Here is a 22035-nt window from a genome sequence, read left to right as displayed (position 1 = left end):
TATAAATCTTAATTCATATAGCTTATGCTTATTACAGGATAAGAAAAGTAAATAAAATAGTTTGGAGAATGAGATGTGCATTTGGAAAAGATATAGTAAAATAAGAATATTTTGCCGGGCCGGTGTGGTTTAGTGCTTGAGCATCAATCCATGAACCAGGATGTCACAGTTCAATTCCAGGTCAGGGCACATGCCAGGGCTGTGGGCTCAATCCCCGGTAGGGGGCATGCAGGAGGCAGCTGATCAATGATTCTCTCTCATCATTGATGTTTTTCTTTCTCTCTCTCCCTTACTCTCTATGAAATCAATAAAAAAAATATATATATATTAAAAAAGAATATTTTGAGGACTCTAAAATATTCAGAGATGCATTAAAAAGAACATTGTAATTGACCATTTCTTGTCATTTATAAAACAAATGTACAAACTAACTGAAAAAAGAATAGCATCATATGAGATTACAACACAATTGGCATGTTTTCAAATTAGAAAATGTCATAAAAATATGCATTAACTACTTTCCTCACCAACTGTTATTCAATTTATAACCAATATAATTAAATTTATAAATATTTGTGTTCTTTTCTGTTATATACCTCAAACTCTATTTTTTTAAATGACAATATTCTTGTTTTTGAAGGATGACAATTGAGATATTTACCATAAGATAAAGTGATGATGAGACAAGGATTAATGATATCTTTCTAACAGTGTGCAAATAATAGTTTAGGAAGACACTACTGGTAAGAGTGAGATTAAATGATAACAATCTATTCTGTAGAGTCTGAGTAATGACATATTACTATGCACTTCCTTGCTTTGGGAGAATCACTGCTTTTCAATGCATACAGAAATCTTAAGAGCAGTGGAAGAATAGGGATTGGCCAATACAGCAAAGAGCATAAAGAAAATAATTGCACTATTTTGTGAAGGGCATGCAGTGTGGGTCAGAGTTGATTGGGATAGACAATGGGGGAGGAAGCATGATTATCTGAAAAATACTCACTCACCCAGGTTTTCCTGGACAATGATCTATTTGGCACTTGCTTTCTCCATCTTTGAGAGGGAGGATTGCACCTGATCTCAATTACCTACCAAAATGACAAAATTCTTCCTCCATCAGGGAAATCTACATATTCACATGCTTCTCAAGTTCTCCTGTTACAGGGTAGCTGGCTCCCCCAGATCAGTACCATAAAGAGCTGGCACACCAATTCTAGAAAACGTAATGTCAAGCTGCCGGTGTATTCCCCACAGACAAGGCTTATCCTATTTTTAAAACACCACAAAGAGCTCAACCAGTGTGGCTCAGGGGTTGAGCCTTGACCTATGAATCAGGAGGTCATGATTCGATTCCTGGTCAGGGCATATGCCAGTAGGGGGCATGCAGGAAGCATTCAATCAATGATTCTCTCTTATCATTGATATTTCTATCTCTCTCTCCCTCTCCCTTCCTCTCTGAAATCAATTAAATATATAGTATATACATAAACAATGAGTGGCCAGATTATTATGACCACCTCATCAGTACTTTGTTGGGCCACCTTTTGCCTTCAATACTGTGGCGATTCTTCTTGGCATTGACTCCATGAGATGTTGAAAGGTGATGCGAGGAATCTAACACCATGCCTGATGAATAGCACTGTCCAGTTCTGTGAGATTTGATGTTTGTGGAACCAGCTGCCTGATGGCTCTTTTAACTTCATCCCACAAATGCTCAATTGGATTGAGATCTGGTGATTGTGGGGGCCACCTAAACAAGGTAAAGTCTCCCTCATGTTCTTGAAACCACTCCTGCACAATACGAACACCATGGCATGGCGCATTGTCTTGTTGGAAGAAGCCATCTCCATTGGGATACGCCATCAACATGATAGGATGAACTTGATCAGCAACAATACTTAGGCATGTTGTGCTATTCAGACGTTGTTCCACATGAATTAAAGGGCCCAAATCATGCCAGGAAAACATGCCCCAAACCATAACACGGCCCCCACCAGCTTGAAGGGTTGTACTCATGCATTGGGGTGCATGCTTTCATGCTGTTTCTGCGAAATTCTCACTCTGCCATCTGCATGATGCAACTGGAAACATGATTCATCGGACCACATGACATTTTTCCAATGCTCAACTGTCCAATCCTTGTGTTCTTGTGTGAATTGGAGACGTTTTATCTTGGTAACTGCAGACAGCAAAGGTGTTCGAACAGGTGTTTGGCTTCCATATCCCATACGACGCAGTGTACGGCTAATTTGCCTACAAACGTCAGGTGGTCATAATAATCTGGCTACTCAGTATTATACACACACACACACACACACACACACACACACACAGTATATATGTGTGTGTGTGTGTGTGTGTGTGTATGTGTATATGTGTATATATATATACACACACACACACACACACACACACTAGAGGCCCAGTGCATGAAATTTGTGCACTGGGGCGGGGGGGCGGGGGCATCCCTCAGCCTGGCCTGCACCTTCTCATAGTCCAGGAGCCCTTGGGTGATGTCCACCTGCTGTGGAGGCAGGTGAGGTTCTCGCCACCGCTGCTGTGCTCACCAGCCATGAGCCTGGCTTCTGACTGAGTGGCGCTCCCCCTGTGGGTGTGCACTGACTACCAGGGTGCAGCTCCTGCATTGAGTGTCTGCCCCCTGGTGGTCAGTGCGCATTATAGCAACTGGTCATTCCACCATTCAGTCTGTTTGCACATTAGCCTTTTATCCTATAAGATGACACAGAGAGAAAAGTGCCCCAGTACAGAAATTCAAATCTATCCTGGCCCAACAAAGACCTGAACTTGCCACTCAATTTATGCCAGTTTTCTCTGATGCACAGAAATGCTTAATATTTGATAGAAAATACATCTCCAAAGAATAAACACTAATAATATTGCATGTTCTAGTAAATTACATGCCTTTATTAAAAAAACATATGAATCATAAGAATCCAAGTAAAACATTTTTTAGCTAAACTAAGATGACCATAAATGTAGTTCTATATCCGGTGCCTCATTACAGCATCAGAATATTTGTTTACTCAGACTTTGAACTTAATTCAAAGTGCCATTTTTCCACATTTTGTTACGGCTCTTAACTAAATTTTACCTAATTCATAAATTATTTCATCAAATAAGGCATGTTTATTTTGCCTATAATAATTGATATGTTTGGGAGAAACAGACTACAGCTATGCAAGCATCTTTAATGACAAAGCCTCATGTATCAGTCTTTGACACAATTTTATGACATGGAAGACAGCTGCATGTGAGATTAGCAGCAATATATCTTCATTAAAGACTGCTGAGGAGAGCACAATGATTTCAAATTTGTAAGCATATTGTTAGGCTAGAAGGAAAAGCAGTAAAGCATATTAACTTGTTTTGTTATGGGTATGAAACTTTTGTAATTAGTAGAGGAAAATTGTGTTTGGCTTCTTTTAAACAGTTAGGAGAGTTAAATACAAAAATGATTTTTATGTCTCTGGTGCTTTAATTAGTGTCTGAGCTATTACTACAGAATTTTAATAATGTTTTCAAAATTTTGTGTTTTCCATTAAGAGTGATTTTAATTACCTACTTTTCATAAAAACTGCTCAATGTATCTTTAAAAATGTTATCACAGTTTTTTTTTTTACATCTTTTGAATTTTATTTGACAAACCATCCAGACTAATAAGATAGTGCTCAACTTTTAACTCAGAAATGTTTACATATTTCACAGTCATGTTTTTAAGCCATATTTTTCCATGTACTTATTCATGGTCTCAGTCATTAATTCTCCTTAAATAAAATTGTTTTAAACCTCCAATAGTATAATCTATTACTGGTATTTGTACCCATGCTAATGCTAATGGTGCTATTATTACTAATACCAATAATAATACTAATCAAAATAACAGTAATGCATTTTCCATTCTTTCTCTGGCCATGCTTTATTTATTTATTCATTTATTTATTTATATTTTATTACATTTATTGGGGAGACATTGGTCAACATGATCATATAGGTTTTAGGTGTGCATTTCTATGTTACAAGATCTGTAAATTGCACTGTGTGCCAACCACCCAAAGTCAAATGTCCTGTCACCTTATATTAGAGTCCCCATATCCCCCACCCCCTTCCCTTTGGCAACCACCACTGCTGCTTGTGTTCAAGAGTTTCAGTTTTATATCCCACATATGACTAAAATCATATGGTTCTTAGCTTTTTCTGACTGACTTATTTCATTTAGCATAATATTCTCAAGGTCCATCCATGTTGTTGCAAATGGTGCTATTTCATCCTTTCTTAGGGCTGAGTAGTATTCCATTGTATATATTTACCACATCTTCTTTATCCAATCATCTATCACAGGACACTTTGGCTGTTTCCATGTCTTGGCCACTGTGAATAATGCTGCAATGAACATAGGGATGTATATATCTTTGTGAATACATGATTTCAAGTTTTTTCAGTATATACTCAAGAGAGAGATTACTGGGTTGTATGGTAGATCTATTCTTAATTTTTTAAAATTTTATTTTATTGTTTAAAGTATTACAAATAGTAGTACATATATCTCATTTTTCCCCATTGACCCTCCCCCAGCCTTCCCTACCCCCTGGCACATGCCCTTATCCCCCCCACCCCCCAGTGTCTTGTGTCCATTGGTTGTGCTTATATGCATGCATACAAGTCCTTTGGTTGATCTCTTAACTTTTTGAGGAATTGCCAGACTGCTTTCCATAGTGGCTATACCAGTCCACATTCCCCCTTTTCTTCACAACCTCTCCAATACTTGTTGTTGTTTGTCTTGTTGATAATGGCCACTCTAACAAGTGTGAGGTGATATCTCATTGTAGTTTTGATTTGCATTTCCCTAATTGCTACTGAAGTTGAACATCTTTTCATATATCTATTGGCTCTTCATATGTCTTCCTGGGAGAGGTGTATTTTCAGGTCCTCTGCCCACTTTTTGATTGGGTTGTTTATTTGGTGTTGAGCTTTATGAATTCTTTATATATTTTGGAAATTAAACCTTTGTCTGAGCTACTGTTTCCAAATATCATCTCTCATCTGGTTGGCTGCCTTTTTGTTTTATTGTTAGTTTCTTTTGCTGTGCAGAAGCTTTTAAATTTGAGCTAGTCCCATTCATTTATTTTTGCCCTTACTTCCCTTGGGGGTCAAGTTCATGAGGTGTTCTCTACAACCAAGGTCCATAAGTTTTGGCCATGCTTTATGCCCATATATATTTGACATGCGATCATTTGTTTCATATTTATAACATGTGTATTCATCATAATTACATTAATTATGTTTATATATGTGTAATTGTAATTGTTCACATTCACATAGTGAATAGGTAGTTGATAATAGTTGAATTTATACAGTCTTTCATAGATTCTGAATTTTTTAGTACAGAGTTACAAAGGTTTCTCCTATTCCTGTGATGTTATGATAGAAATTATATAGTGAATGCTTGTATGCTTTTCTTTTTCACTATTTGTACAATTCCTGTTTTAGAATTTAGATTCCTAATTCATTTTGGACTCAGTCTTGTATCCAAGTGTGACATGGATCCAATTTTATCTTTTCCAAATAGTTGTCCAGTTATTTTAACATCATATAGTTAAAAGTTCATCATTTTTCCTCTAACTTGAGTTGTCACTTTTAGTCTATATTAAATTCCCTTATAAAATGAGTCCATATCTAAATTTTCTATTATGTACTAACTAGAGGCCTGGTGCACAAAATTTGTCCCCCAGTCCCTGCAACCCAGCCTGCACCCTCTCCAATCTGGGACATCCCTCTCACAATCCAGGACTGCTGGCTCTTAACCACTCTGCCTGCCAGCCTGATAGCCCCCTAACCACTCCCCTGCCAGCCTGATTGATGCCTAACTGCTCCCCTGCTGGCCTGATCACCCCCAACTGCCTTCCCCTGTGGGGCTGAGGGGATTGGGGAACTCCAGCTGGATGAGGTAAGGCTGAAGGGACTGGGCGCCACCATCTTGTGGCTTTGGGTGCCACCATCTTGTGAGGGCATGGTAGTCAATTAGCATATTACCTGTCTATTGGCCGTGGGCACTGCCATCTTGTGAGGGTGTGATGGTCAATTAGCATATCCCTTATTTATTAGATAGGATGTCTATAAATATTCCAACAAATTATTATAAGGTATAAAAGTTTTATAATAAGGTTTAATATCTGGTAGACTTGTATATCAGGATTGTAATAGGGAAGCAGAACTTTTATATTCAATGTGGCAGAAATTTGACTGCATGTAACTGGGGGAGATGGGTGAAAAGACTCTGTAAGTCCTTTATATTTTCATTTGATACTGAACCTTGAAGTAAAAGGGCAGGCAGTCAAGTAGAAAAGATGGATGTAAAGTGGGGAAGAACAAGGACAAATCACAACAAACTGCCAATAAACTTTAAACTAACTGTGTTAGTCTCTTACCACTTCAAAATTTGATTATGTGGTGTCCTGCAGAAAATGTTGGCAAATTTTATCACAGACCTAAATATGCATCTAGCTCAAGAGTTGGGGGAAGATGGAGTAGCAGCTGCCCAATGCCAATGAGGTGAGCCAGCAGATAAATATCAAGATGTGTGCGTTGAAATAGCACCTGGTGCTTATTCACAGGCCTCTGATTATGAAAGCAATATGGATGCTACATCAAATTGCACACAAAATATCTCTAGTGGTGTACCCTAACCAGAATATATAGGGAATGAAATTTTGGAAATATAATTTAGCAGAGCCACAGGGATGTATAATAAAGCCACCACAGTACAACTCATAAACTCAGCATGCAAACAGAACTCCTAAAACCATATGCAGCTTCTAAATAAAATAAGAATGGAGTTAGGTTCCGCCAGGCCTGATGTAACTTTCCCACATGCAACCAAAAACAAACTTACTTTCTCCCAAAGAAGATTCTAAAGCTCTCTTTCCCTTTTAGTTGAAGTTCATTATTTTTTTCTAACTGAATATCACTACTCTATAATTTAAATGCCGAGATATGAAGTTAACTCCTATAAGCATAATTCATTATAGTTGGAGGGAAAATTTGGGGAGAAGTTCTTATACATACTGTTGAGCATTTAGCTAAGTTACTCCATGATATCGGTACCTCAGCATCCATTTTGTTTGGCCAAGTGGCTTGTTGGATCTTAAACAGATATTGGTCCCGTCATGCAAGCACATACCCTACACAGAAGCCCACAGAGTCACAACTAAATGTAAATTCTCTAAATGACTTTCCCAATAGCCCTTGTGATCAACAGTCTCCCCACTTCTCAGGGTTTTTCCTGGAATGTCCCTTAGATAAGACCCTCATGGAGCTTATAGAAAAACCCTCCTCTTTTTGGTTTGAATTGATGGGTATAACCTTAGCATGGGAACCTCAAAACACTGCACACCTGGGCCCTAATAGAGGTGTTTTTTCTAGTTCCTTTCTCTTGTTCTGCCTGGATCCTGCCTTGACCTCCCTGTGTAACCTCTTGAGATGTCCCCCATAATTCCTTCAGAACCTGTGAGCAATAAATGTCTCCATTTCAATTTCTCTTGGGCCTTTGTTCATTCATGGCTCACCAACCAACAACCCAGGACTGTACTTAACAAATGTTAATTTAACAAATCTGTAACACATACAGCCACAAGCAAACGTATTCCTGTGAATATACTGGTAAGAAGAAACTACTGATAAATATTGCAGTTTTTGTTTCTGCAATTGTTCTCATAGCTGGTATTTATAGCTACCTTCTCTCTCTATCCATTCTATATATCTTTGCCTTTAGAAAGCACCTCAGCTGGCTGAGCATGAGCCGCACTCTGTCTGCTTCGTTCATTTTAGTTTTCTATTGACTTTAATCATAGGACATGTGAATACTAAGTATTCCCCCAAATTTTCCTATATAACAAACACATTCCTCATTACCCCTACTGCATAGGAGCAACCCCAATTCTGCTCCAATTATCAAAATCAATCACCAGTACAATAACCTGTTTCTTTCTCAGTTGACTCACTGAAATGAGGAACCTGTAGTGTTTATGTGGAAGTCTCACATTTACATGAATGGAACCATTGCTGTGCATTCTGGTGAAAGCATCCCTAATTTGAAATTAATAACTCTTACATTACCAGAGCCCAACCCTGCAGGGATATGAAAATAAAAATTTTCTCAGTTGATTAACGTTTATTTGTATAAATATATTGCCACTCTATGTCCAGTTAAAAAGTTTTGTTGTAAAGCTGAAAAGTCTCCAACTCAAGGCCGAGGCATGTCCAGCTTCTCAGAGTCAGCATCTGAGTGCTCACCAGTGGGACGCGGGCTCTGCATGTTAATAAAGTGTAAACTATGGACGTGTAGGCAGGAGCACCTTGGATCTGCCAGGAGAGCTTTAAAAATACTGCTTTGTGGATTTCACCTCCAGAGAGTCTTACATAATTCATCGAGGGAGTGTTCTGGGCACCAGGACTTATAAAAGCTCCTCAGTGGTTCAAATGTAAAATCAAGATTAAGTAAAATCAATGCTAATTTAGTCAATCTGTTGTTTTGACTTGTTTCCCTGTTGACAAAATTGAATAAATAAAATGATTGTGTTGGAGTTTCTGAATAGAAAAACCCCCACAAACAGTTAATAACACCTTTACATATAATAAGATTAGAGAAACAACTCCAGATAACTAAGAATCAATGAACAGAACTTATTCACCAAGGTTCTCTTTTTCTGGAGACATTTTTGGTAGCAAATTATCTATGAGTTTGCGTTCAATGAGAAAAGCAAAGCGAGATAAAGGCTGTTTTTAAGACTGTTGTTGTTTATATGATGCTGGACCTTGAAACCTGTGGGGCAAGCAGTCAGGAAGTAAAACTAGTGTGGATCTCAAAAATAATTTTGAAATGGGACATTGCTTCTCTCTTTATCTTCTTAAATATTCTACATGGCATCATTTATACTCATTTTGTAAGTTAATTATTTTTACTTCATCTGGAATAAGTTCATCTGAAGATGGATTTAATTTTTATTCACCTCTTATTTACATTTTTTTCTGCTTGATAAGCTTATTTTAATTTGAATTTCTCTCTTATCATCTTTGTCCTTTGATCATTTTCCTCCATTGGTAGTTTTTTTGAAGTTATCTCTATGCAGATTATGTGCTCTGCCATCCTGAAGACATTATTTTATTGTAACTCAAGACTCTTGCCCTGTGGTAACATGGAGAACAGCACAGGTCTAGTCATCCTCCCAAATGGCCAGCCTACGTGGTTTTCTTTGTCCCATGCAGCACTTTTCCTTGTTGTTGTTTTGTTTTGTTTGTCAGGGTGTGTGGGGGGGAGGTAAAGAGTTTCACTTTGTTGGAAACACATTTTCAGACAGGCAGTGCATGTTACTGTTTCTGTGTGAAATCTCATATGAGGTCTCATTTCATAAGCTGGGGAGCTCAACCACCTCCCTTCCCTGAAAGGAAGTATGCCTCCTGGCTTGTCACATCTCATCAGGCAATTTTATCTGCCTTGAGGTTGAAGTCAGAGGTGACAGTGTTTATATACTAGTAAGGGTTAGGTAAAAGGCCTTATCAAACACTTAAAATATTGTGTAAAGTTTGATTTTTAGCTTACATATTGAAACCATCTTGAAAGTGTTTATGAAGAATATCCAGAGTTAAGAAGATAGAATGTAGACAGTTATTTCAAGATATATGCTTTTTGAGGAAAGCAGGAAGCCAGGATGTTGGTCTAAAGAGGAAGAATGGCTAAAAGATGAAAACATAGTGATACTACAGGCAGAGGAAAAGGATGCAGTAAGCACAGTGTGTCATTTCTGGAGCACTAAACATATGTCAAGATTTTAAGTAAATTATTTAAGTAAAATTTTACTCCAACTTCATATTATCAATTGTGTTCTTACTATTATCATTAGTCTTATTTGATGCATTTAAAAATGATAAATTTGAGAAAATAAGAAATTAAATCACTTGCCTAAGATCACATAGCCAATAATTTAATACAAATAGAAGCTATCTGAGTGTGGAGGGCCTGGGATATTAATAATTTTATCTTGTAAAGGAATAGAGATGAGTGAAATATGATTTGCTTACGGAGACACTCATTTTCCACATTCACATGAATATTGTATACACAATGGGCAGGCAGTTCAAATATCAAGACCACCTAGAGTAGCACATGTGTGGGACAGAAGTTGAAGCCAGGTTAGTATACAAGTCCAGAATCCAACAGCTCTAGGAGACACTTTTTACATTCTTTTTCTATTCTGATCATTTGTTACAACCTCTTAAAAATGTTTTAGGAAGAAGCCATGTGCAAAACAAAATTAGGAAGTAAAATTGGTAGAATTGAAAATGGTCACGGATAAAATGACAGAGTAAGTTTATCTTGTTTTCATCATATTCCTTTGAGGATATTATTTAAATCCCAAAGTTTTCTGAAAGTGTTATGCTAATTTCTATTAATGAATAAATGTAAAGGACTAACTCTAGATGGTTTCTATCATATTCAATTGATTGGTTAAAAAGAAGCCCTTGAAACAGTTGATCTGGCTTGGGTGTGGGGAAGGAATAGTAAAAGTAAAAAACCACAGAAAGATGAAAGTGAGATTGATGCAAATACGGAGCCTAAAGAAAAGTATTGAGGACACAGTGAAGCACAGTGGGAAGCAGTAAAACATGACTCTCTACTGAGGAGAAGTGAGACCTTCCAACATCCCATGCAGTCTTGCTGGTGCCTCAGACTAAGCAACTCAATATGAGCAAGACGCTCATGCTGTGAGTAAGGAATAGAATTATTTCTGAAAAAGATACTGCCAGTCACAGAAAGACAAATAATACATGATCTCAATTATATGTGGAATCTGATGATCAAATAAATGAAGGAACAAAACAGATTCAGAGATATGGAAGCATGGAACAGACTGACAGATCTCAGATGAAAAGGGGGTTAGGGGAAGGGTATGAAGGCAGAGATTACTCAAAGACCTTATATGAATACTAGAAGCCCGGTGCACGAAATTAGTGCATGGAGGGGGGTTGTCCCTCAGCCCAGCCTGTACCCTCTCCAATATGGGACCCCTCGAGGGATGTCCAACTGCCCGTTTAGGCCCGATCCCGGTGGGGAGTCAGATCCCTAAACAGGCAGTCGGACATCCCTCTCACAATCCAGGACTGCTTGCTCCCAACTCCTTGCCTGCCTGCCTTCCTGATTGCCCCTAACCGCTTCTGCCTGCCAGCCTGATCACCCCCTAACCACTCTGCTGCCAGCCTGTTTGCCGCCAACTTCCCTCCTCTGCCAGCCTGGTCACCCCTAACTGCCCTCTCCTGCAGGGTTGATCACCTCCAACTGCCCTCCCTTGCAGGCTTGGTCCCTCTCAACTGCCCTCCCTTGCAGGCCGGGTGCCTCCCAACTGCCCTTTCCTGCTGGCCATCTTGTGGTGGCCATCTTGTGTCCACATGGGGGCAGGATCTTTGACCACATGGGGGCAGCCATCTTGTGTGTTGGAGTGATGATCAATCTGTATATTACTCTTTTATTAGATAGGATAGAGGCCTGGTACAGGGGTGGAGGCCACCTGGTTTGCCCTGAAGGGTTTCCCGGATCAGGTGGGGGTTCCCTTTGGGTGTGGGGCGGCCTGAACGAGGGGCCTGTGGTGGTTTGCAGGCCGGCCACGCCCCCTGGCAACCCAAGTGGATGCCCTGGTATCTGGGGTTTATTTATCTTCCACAATTGAAACTTTGTAGCCTGGAGCGGAGCCAAGCCTGAGGCTCCCTCAGAGGTCGGCAGCAATTTCTGTTGGGGTTATAATTGAAACTTTGTTGCCTTAAGCGGGTGGGCCCGGCCAGGGTGTGCAGAAAGCTTTGCTTTCCCTGTTGCCGGTGGCAACCCTGGCCTGCTCTCTCAAGCTCCATTCTGCTGCCATTTGCTTGAATTTGTTTACTTTCTATAATTGAAACTTTGTAGCTTGAGTGGAGGCTTAGGCCTGGCAAGGGAAGGCAGAAAGCTTGGCTTCCTCTGTTACCTAGGAAACCTTGCTCTCTGTGGCTGTAGCCATCTTGGTTTGGGTTAATTTGCATACTCTCTCTGATTGGATGGTGGGCGTGGCTTGTGGGCATGGCTTGCGGGTGTGTCAGAGGTATGGTCAATTTGCATATTTGTCTATTATTAGATAGGATGCATAGCCCATGAACACAGACAATAGTGCGGTGAAGGCCTGGGACAGTAGTGGGGTTGAGGGGGGCAATGAGGGGAAATTGGGGGACATCTATAATACTGTCAACAATAAAAAAAGAGATATTGTGATCCATAATCAAAATGGTTATTAAGCTCTCTGTTTCTTTCTTTCTTTTTTTAAAATATATTTTATTGATTTTTCACAGAGAGAGAGAGGGATAGAGAGTTAAAAACATCAATGAGAGAGAAACATTGATCAGCTGCCTCCTGTACACCCCCCACTGGGTTTGTGCCCGCAGCCAAGGTACATGCCCTTGACCAGAATCAAACCCGGGACCCTTCAGTCCACAGGCCGACACTCTATCCACTGAGCCAAACCAGTTTCGGCTTTCTTTCTTTCTTTCTTTCTTTCTTTCTTTCTTTCTTTCTTTCTTTCTTTCTTTCTTTCTTTCTTTCTTTCTCTCTCTCTCTCTCTCTCTCTCACTCTATATATATATATATATATATATATATATATATATATATATATATATATATTTAAGATGTATATTAACAATGAAAATATAAATAATAATATATGCTGTGGATTGTGGATTTCAGTTATGGTTAACAACTTATAAGTAATACATTTGTTAGGAATAGTATCATTAAAAATTTACTTTAAGTTCAACATTTTTCCTCTATATTACAATATCCATTCCTCACTGCCTCTTTTCCCAATTGTTTAGCAAAAATAATGTGTTTAAATGTACATATTCATTTATCTGAATTCATTTTGTCACTTAAAATGTGTACTCTTGAGCCTTATCCGGTTTGGCTCAGTGGATGGCGTGTCAGCCCGTCTGAGGGAGGCAACCAATCGATATGTCTCTCTCTCTCTCTGTCTCTCCCCGCTCCCTTCCACTCTCTGTAAAAATCAATGGAAAAATATCCTCCGGTGAAAATTACAAAAAAGTATACACTTGAGATACATGTATAGCTCAAAATTAAGCCATTGAAGTCCAGTTCTGCTTCACTTTTCCTTCATTCATTTTTATGAGAATTTTTCTTCTCATTCTTCATCTCTCTCTCTCTGCCTGTTTCCTCATTTTTAACTTCTCACCTATAAAAAGACATTGATTTATTTACATTTTAATGATAAATTTATGAGATAGTATATTCTCTAAACAGTAGTAAAAAAGATGACTTTAAAAATATACAAAACAGCAAACATTAATCCCGTGTCTCTAGAACAATGGTGGAGCCATACTTGGCTTTCTCTTCTCCCCTATATCTGGACTTTTGTTGGCTCCTCTGAACACCTGTGAGGCTATGGATAATCAAGAACTCACCTTGTTACCTCCTCACCTGATAAAAATGTCTTCCATTGCTTGTCATGGGAAGACAGTCTCCCTCTAAAGACATTAATCTTTGTGAATTCTTAGTCTTCCTGGTATTACTTTGGCCCTGCTTCTTTAATTGACCACTAGCTGAGTGTATTACAGGGCTACAGAATTATGGGATTGCTTTTCTGAGTCAAGCAGCCTCTCCTACATATCTTTTTGGTTAAGTCCAAATTGTATGAAATGCTGGTTTTCTTTCCTATGTATTGAGCCCCAGAAAAAAATTGCTTAAGGATCTACCTGACTCTCCTTCCATATCTGGAGCCTGTTCGCATTTATTTTTTTCTCATGTAAGAGTTGAAGCCCCTTGTGGAAAAGTAGGACTCCTGGGACCATGGAGATCACTATCTCAAATTCCTTTCTTAATCTTTTGTGTCTCTTCTCTACTTCTCTTTCCTTATTTGGAGTCTTGTCATATTTTTCCTGTCAACACTTTTTAATTTAATTTAATTTTACTTTATTTAAATTACTACATTTAAATTATTTTGTGGACTGTTACTGAATTCAAATTGCTGCATGTGATACAACAAATTTTTTACTGCATGGAAATTACTGTATATAATATGGTTTGGACTTTTCCTGTATTTAAAATAATACACTAAATGTTACTTTGGTTAATTGTGATTGAACTAGTCAGAATAATTTGTGTATAAATATAAAGATTATTGTTAGTTTTTCATTTTATATTTTTGCTATTATCACATGTATCAAATAATCATCCTATATAATAAAGAGGTAATATGCAAATTGACCAACACTCCAACACACAAGATGGCTGCGCCCATGTGGACACAAGATAGCCACCACAAGATGGCCAGCAGTGGAGGGCAGTTGTGGGTGATAAGGCCATCAGGGGAGGACAGTTGGGAGGGACCAGGTCTGCAAGGGAGGGCAGTTGGGGGTAACCGAGCCAGCAGAGGAGGGCAGTTGGGGGGGACCAGGGCTGCAGGGGAGGACAGTTGGGGGGGGGACCAGGCCTGCAGGGGAGGACAGTTGAGGGGGGGACCAGGCCTGCAGGGGAGGACAGTTCGGGGGGGGGAACCAGGCTGGCAAGGGAGGGCAGTTAAGGGTGATCGGGCCAAGGCGCTGGCAAGCCTCGGATGTCAGCTTCCCAGCTTCCCAGGGCAGGCCTGAGGTAAACAGGGCCGGCCGAGGCTTGTGCTGCTGGCAGTGGCAGCAGCAAAGGTGTGATGGGGCGTCGCCTTCCCCTGATCGCCGGGTTGCCTCCCACCCCTGAGGGCTCCTGGACTGTGAGAGAGGGCAGGCCGGACTGAGGGACCCCCCTCCAGTGCATGAATTTTCATGCACTGGGCCTCTAGTATGTTATAAATATAAGTATAGAAATATGTCATTTTTGATCTGGGTTGTTCTTTTATGACAAATTAAATATAAATGAGAAAGATATATATGATGGAAAATGTCAGAAGTAACAATGTGTTTCTATAATTCAAAATGTCTACAGAGCTAAGTACTCATAAACCAAAAGTAAAAAATTAAACAAAATAGTAATAATTATTAAAATATGCATTAAATCATATTACTATACTAAGGTTCTAATATTGTTCTTCCACAGGTATAAATTGCTATCACTATTTTTGAGGACAGTTTTACAATTTAAGTTTTTTGACAAAAGAATTTCACTTGCATGGATTTAGTCTGAAGAAATAATTTACAACCCTGTAATTCTGCAACTGTAAGTTAATTCTAGGGAAAACACCTAAAATGGATATCTTTTACAATTCTTATATATTATTTAAAATTGCAACAAATTAGAAGAAGAGTAAAGGTCCAAATGAAATGGTTGGTATAGGTAAATAATTTTGTCATACAACATAAGGAGATAATATGCATGTATTAATAATGCTATATAGGAGATATATTTAATAAAGGGGACACTTATCATTGCTGTTGAACTGTAACAAAAAGAAAATTATACTTATGTTCTGTTAAGGCTTTTTGAGCAATTTTTTTGAAATCTAGGGTCTGATTTAAAAGTTGAATCTGGAAGTTAAATAATGATAATAAAGCTAGTAAGAACTCTAGGCAGATTTATCTGAAGTTGAAGGTAGACCATTGTTTTTTTAAATACTGAATTAATTAACTAACTAACCGTATATATCTAAATCTATTTATCTTCACAAATTAAAATATATTTTATTCACATGCTTACCACCAATTTAAGGACAAAACTTCATGAAAACCCACAAATCCATAAAATTAAATAAATTCAAAATCAAGTTTAAATACTTAAAAACCATTAAATACTATTAACATCATATTATATGAATTTGAATAATTCACCAAGGAATCTTTAACTAAGTAATGAGACAAAACTCAAAAAGTTTGTGTTTCATATTCATTTTTTAAAAATGTATTTATTGTTTATACCAAATTAATAATCCTAATTCCATCCCTGTGGTCCTTCTGACCATCTGGTAATCAATGCTCACATCACACTAAAAAACTGCAAGACTGAATGTATTATTCTGGGAGACATTAGTGAGCAGATTACAATTCCAATCTCAAATACAAGATGTGAAGGAGTTCTTAGCACAATAAGCAGTGTGCAGTAAGAGAGAGAAGTTTCTGAAACCTGGGCAGTGGGGGATAAAATCATTTCATCCTATATAATAAAAGCCTAATATGCAAATCGACTGAACGGCGGAACAACCAGTCGCTATGATGCACTGACCATTGAGGGGCAGATGCTCAACGCAGAAGCTGCCCCCAGCCTGCAGGCCTCAGGCCAGCCAAGGCAGGTGCCAGCGGGGAGGGGGGAAGGGGGCCCTGATTGCCCCACTAATTGCCCCGCAGAGGGAGGCGACTGGCGGTGTCAGTGGGGGCTGGGGCTGTCGAGCAGGTGGCACCAGGTTGGCCAAGATGGGTGCCAGTGGGGGGTCCCTCAATTGCCCTGCCGGTCAACTGGCAGATCAGCCCTGATCTCTGGCCAGGCCTAGGGACCCTACCTGTACACGGATTTCATGCACTGGGCCTCTAGTTTACTTATAACAATTAGTTGTCTCTCATGACATTACCTAGAAAGGGAGATGGGGTTCTGTGCTGAGGGCACCAGCTGAAGGCATCAGGAGAGCACTGATCCATAGTAAGTTAAAATTGCCTTGAGCACCTTCCACATCCTGATTTATTCACAGATAATTCTTACAGTAAGTAATATGTCAGTGATTTTGATTGGAAGCATGAAAAATAATATATATTATGTTCTGATTTACATATACCAGCATTAAACTTTGTAACTATGGCACTGCTGATTAGAAGCTCAGATATTTATAAGCTATTTTTTAAAACCAATCTTACTCCAGCTCTTCAACAACAGCTTCAGGGTACACAGACTTAACATTCTCATTACAAACATTATTTTTTTTCCATTCCTGTTTGTACAGACAGATACCTGCTAAAGCAGAAATGTGAATTTAATCAGATGCAATACAGCATCTTTAAAAAGGTAGCATATATCTAACACCTGTCAGCTCATCAATGTTCAGTCTACTACTCTACAAATTACTACATATATCATTCCTGACACCTAAACTGATGTAGGGAATAAAACACAACTTATAAATTTTGTAAGACTTATCAGCAAGACATATGCAGCAGAGTATCTGTTCTCAAGCTTGGTCTTAGAACCCCTTTAGACACTTAAAAAGTAATGGCAACCCAAAACAATTTTTGTGTGTCTGGGATATATAAAGTTAAATTTTGCTTCATAAATAAGTTGGAGTACTTTATTTACATATATATGTATTTACATATATATGTATACATATTTACATATATACATACATATACACATATATACACACATATGTGTGTATATACATATGGATATGTATATAAATTTTAAAATTAAAATTTGAAATTTAAAAAATGCACAGAGATCAGGGATGGAAGGCATGAAAGACAGTAACATAAGCAAGGTACAAGCCTATTAATACAAGACAGTTGTCTAGGGCAAATGCATTGAGAATGTAGCCAGAAGTTTCTGAGCCTCTCGGTATAGGAAGCAGGAAAATATGAAGGCAGTTACAAGACCACAGGCACAAATTGAACACCCAAAAAAGGTTTTGTGATCGTGGCAGTGATTTCAGCAATGATGGTTTTATTGTAATTTAAGATATTGAATTATATCAGTTGAGATTCTTCTGAAACGTTAGTGACTATATATTAAAAATTTAACCATCAACTCTTTTAGTTCTTTAAATTGTTCAGCCTATAAACTGTCTGTGAGAACATCTAATGGATACATAGAAAAAATATTTCCCAATTAGTTGTCAGCTGTTACTGGTCTCACATATTTGTGCTTTCTATTGATGAATATTTCTAGGTTTTACTTGATTCTCTTTTTATATTTTATATTTAAATATTTAAATATCAGAGTTTTCTATATTAACATGTTATTTACAGAAACATTTTATTGAATTTTAATATTAAAAACGATTCTAAATATGATTTTTCAGATCAATGGTTAAAATTAAATGTCAAACCATAGGAGGTTAGATATTAGAATGGAGTAAACCAAGATCAATCATGATGTGATTACATTTAACCAGAGTATTAGCAAATGGACAAGTCTTTTGGTTATGGAATATATGCGTATGAATTCAAATAGTGCCACTAGAGCATTATTTTAAAAAAGTTAATTGTATCAATAATTAATCATCCAACTAATACATTCTATAGTCTTCAAAAATGGTTGCTAGATACAGCATGCTTTATTTCAAATATACATCAAACATTCAAATTCATTTTATGGAGATTTGCATTGAAATTTAAATTATAAGGTAACAATTTTTCTTAGTGTAAAAACTAAAAATATTGGGTATATTTTATTCTTTAAAAATTTAAGTGAAGGGATAACATGTATTATAAAAACATTTCTAAATGTTTATTAAAATTGTTAAATAGTTGATAACTGTCAATTAATAAGTTGATAGTATCTTGTTTGGCTAGCATTTATTTTTTTCCTCTATGGAACTAGGATGACCTAGCCCTCAATATGTATATATACATATATATAATTACTAGAGGCCTGGTGCATGAAAATTCATGCACTGGAGTGCGGGGGACCCTCAGCCTGGCCTGCCTCCTCTCATAGTCTGGGAGCCCTCAGGGCAGGAGGCAACCCGGCAATCAGGGGAAGGGGACGCCCCCATCACACCTCTGCTGCTGCCACTGCCAGCAGCGCAAGCCTCGGCTGGCCCTGGTTACCTGAGCCTCTGGCAGCCATGGGTGGCTGGGGGGCTGAGGGAACTGGGGGACTCCGGAGGCAGGCGTGCAGCAAGGCTGGGCCAACCTGGGGGCAGGCCCAGCCTGGCCTCATGGCTGCTGCCCCAGCAGGGCTAAGGGGATTGGGCACTGCCATCTTGTGACTGTGGGCACCACCATCTTTAGGGTGTGGCAGTCAATTAGTATATTCCCTCCTTATTGGCTGTGGGCGCTGCCATCTTTGAGGGCAGGGCAGACAATTAGCATATTTCCTCCTTATTGGCTGTGGGTGCCACCATCTTTGCAACGATGTGAGGGTCAATTAGCATATTCCCTATTTATTAGATAGGATTTGTTCTAAATACATACATACATTATATATATATATATATATATATATATATATATATATATATATATATATATATATATATATATATTTAACTAATTATTCAATGCTCTACATAGCCTAGCGTAAGGAGCAAAGGACTTCTGGGAGCCACAGACTCAAGGAAAATTTCCACTTAGCCTTTGTACCTTCTTCTTTTGCATGTAAAAGACAAATTTGTAAGTAATATTTTTAAGTTAGAATTAAATGTGCCTAATTCATTTAGTTAAATGATAAAATCAAGCAGTTGAAATTAAAAGGATTGTCACTAGAAAATTTCCACTGCTCTTTGCTTATGGTAACACCATGAAAGAGAATATATGGGACTGCTATTCCAATTACATTTTTAAAAGCAGACATCCTGTTAATTACCTATCTCTTCTAACATAAGTCCATTAGCATTGTTATATTATCATGCATTTATTACAACATATTGCCAGTGTAACATATTTTATATTGGATTTTGTTTTCTCACATGGATTGATTTTATGTGTGAAACCATTTTCTGTTCCATCTTCTGTAAGACTACCAAATAGCTTTCTTGTTTGTTCAAGTTCAATAAGAACTGTATGCATTACTATTGATGTTGTTTTTCCCTGAAAATAATTTTATTCACTAGATTAATTCATATCCTACCTAATAAAAGGGTAATATGCAAATTGACCACACCTTCGTTACACCTAAGCCATGTCCACCAGCCACGCCCAAGAGCCAATCAGGGTGCGTATGCAAATAAACCCAACCAAGATGGCTACAGCCACAGAAAGCAAGGTTTCCCAGGCAATGGAGGAAGCCAAGCTTTCTGCCTGCCCTTGCTAGGCCTAAGCCTCCACTCAAGCTACAAAGTTCCAATTATAGAAGGTAAACAAATCTTAACAGAAATGGCAGCAGCCACAGAGCTGGAGAGAGCAGGCCAGGGTTGCCCCCAGCAACGGAGAAAGCAAGCTTTCCGCACACCCTGGCCAGGCCCAGGCCTACAGTTAAGGCTACAAAGTTTCAATTATAGAAGGTGAATTAACCCCAACAGAAATGGCTGCCGGCCACGGAGCAAGCAGGAGGCTCAGCTCCGCTCTAGGCTACAAAGTTTCAATTGTAGAAGGAAAATAAATTCCAGATACCAGGGCCTCCTCTTGGGTTGCCAGGAGGCATGGCTGGCCTGCAAACCACCATAGGTCCCTTGCTCAGGCCGCCCCACACCCCAAGGGAACCCCCACCCTGATCTGGGACACCCTTCAGGGCAAACCAGCTGGCCCCCAACCTTGCAACAGGCCTCTATCCTATCTAATGAAAGAGTAATATGCAGATTGACCATCACTCCAACACACAATATGGCTTCCCCCTTGTGGTCAAAGATCCTGCCCCCATGTGGACACAAGATGGCCACCACAAGATGGCCAGCAAGGGAGGGCAGTTGGGAGGCACCAGGCCTGTAAGGGAGGGCAGTTGAGAGGGACCCAGGCCTGCAAGGGAGAGAAGTTGGAGGCAATCAACCCAGCAGGGGAGGGCAGTTAGGGGTGATTAGGCCGGCAGAGGAGGGAAGTTGGGGGCAAACAGGCTGGCAGGAGAGCAGTTAGGCATCAATCAGGCTGGCAGCGGAGTGGTTAGGGGGTGATCAGGTTGGCAGGCAGAAGCAGTCAGGGGCAATCAGGAAGGCAGGCAGGCGAGCAGTTTGTTGCCAGCAGTCCTGGATTGTAAGAGGGATGTCCGACTGCCCCTTTAGGCCCGATCCCGGCAGTCGGACATCCCTCGAGGAGTCCCAGATTGGAGAGGGTACAGGCTGGGCTGAGGGACACCCGCCCTGTTCGTGCACGAATTTCGTGCAACGGGCCTCTAGTATTAGTATAATTTTGAAAAATAATAAATACATGAACACAATATACTGAGATAATATTAGGGTAAGGTGATAGTGAATGGGGAAAGTGGTTTCTTTAGATATCATGGGTAGATAATCCTACTTATATTAAGACCATTGTACAGTGATGGGAATGTTTATTTGTGCAAAGATGAAGAAAATGTTTGAGGTAAAGGGAAGAACAGTGTAAAAACTGTAGAGTACACATATATTTGCTATTTCAAAAGACAGGTTGTGAGGAAAATATGTCTGAAATGAGGTCAAGGGACAAGTTGAAGGTCAGATTATGTAGAATCTTGGAGGCTATGGTAAAGAAAAAATTTATGTAGTATCCCTGTACTGTGTTCACTCAATGTAATTAATTACCAAGATAGACTCCACTGGATTATAGATTGTGGTAAGCAGATTAATAGCCCCTAAAGATATCCAGCCATCATCCCTGGCATCTGTGAGCACGTTATCTATACTAATAAAAGGGTAATATGCTAATTAGACTGGATGTTTTCCAGACATCCATCTGGACATCCTTCTGGACAAAGCCAAGGTGGTGGGGGCCAAGGCAAGAGGCAGTTAGGGGCAACCAGGCCAGCAGGGGAGGGCAGTTAGGGGTGATCAGGAAGGCAGGGGAGCAGTTTGGGTGATCAGGCTGGGAGGGGAGCAGTTAGGGGCAATCAGGCCAGCAGAGGTCGTTAGGGACTATCAGGCAGGCAGGCAGAGACGGTTAGGGGTGATCAGGCAGGCAGGCAGGTGAACAGTTAGGAGCCAGCGGTCCTGGATTGTGACAGGGATGTCCGACTGCTGGTTTAGGCCCGATCCCGGCAGTCAGACAAGATGTCCCAGATTGAAGAGGGTGCAGGCCGGGCTGAGGGATCATCCCCCCTCCCCCCACCACCCCGTGCATGAATTTCATGCACTGGGCCACTAGTATAATACATAAAAAACACTTTGCAAATAAAATTAGGTTATAGATTTTGCAATAGGGAGATTATTCTAAGTTAACTGGGTGGGA

This window comes from Cnephaeus nilssonii (genome assembly GCF_951640355.1).
Source record: "Cnephaeus nilssonii genome assembly, chromosome: 8".
In the NCBI taxonomy this organism is placed as follows: Eukaryota; Metazoa; Chordata; class Mammalia; order Chiroptera; family Vespertilionidae; genus Cnephaeus; species Cnephaeus nilssonii.
The sequence above is the reverse complement of the archived record's forward strand: the minus strand, read 5'-3'. Positions refer to the sequence as shown.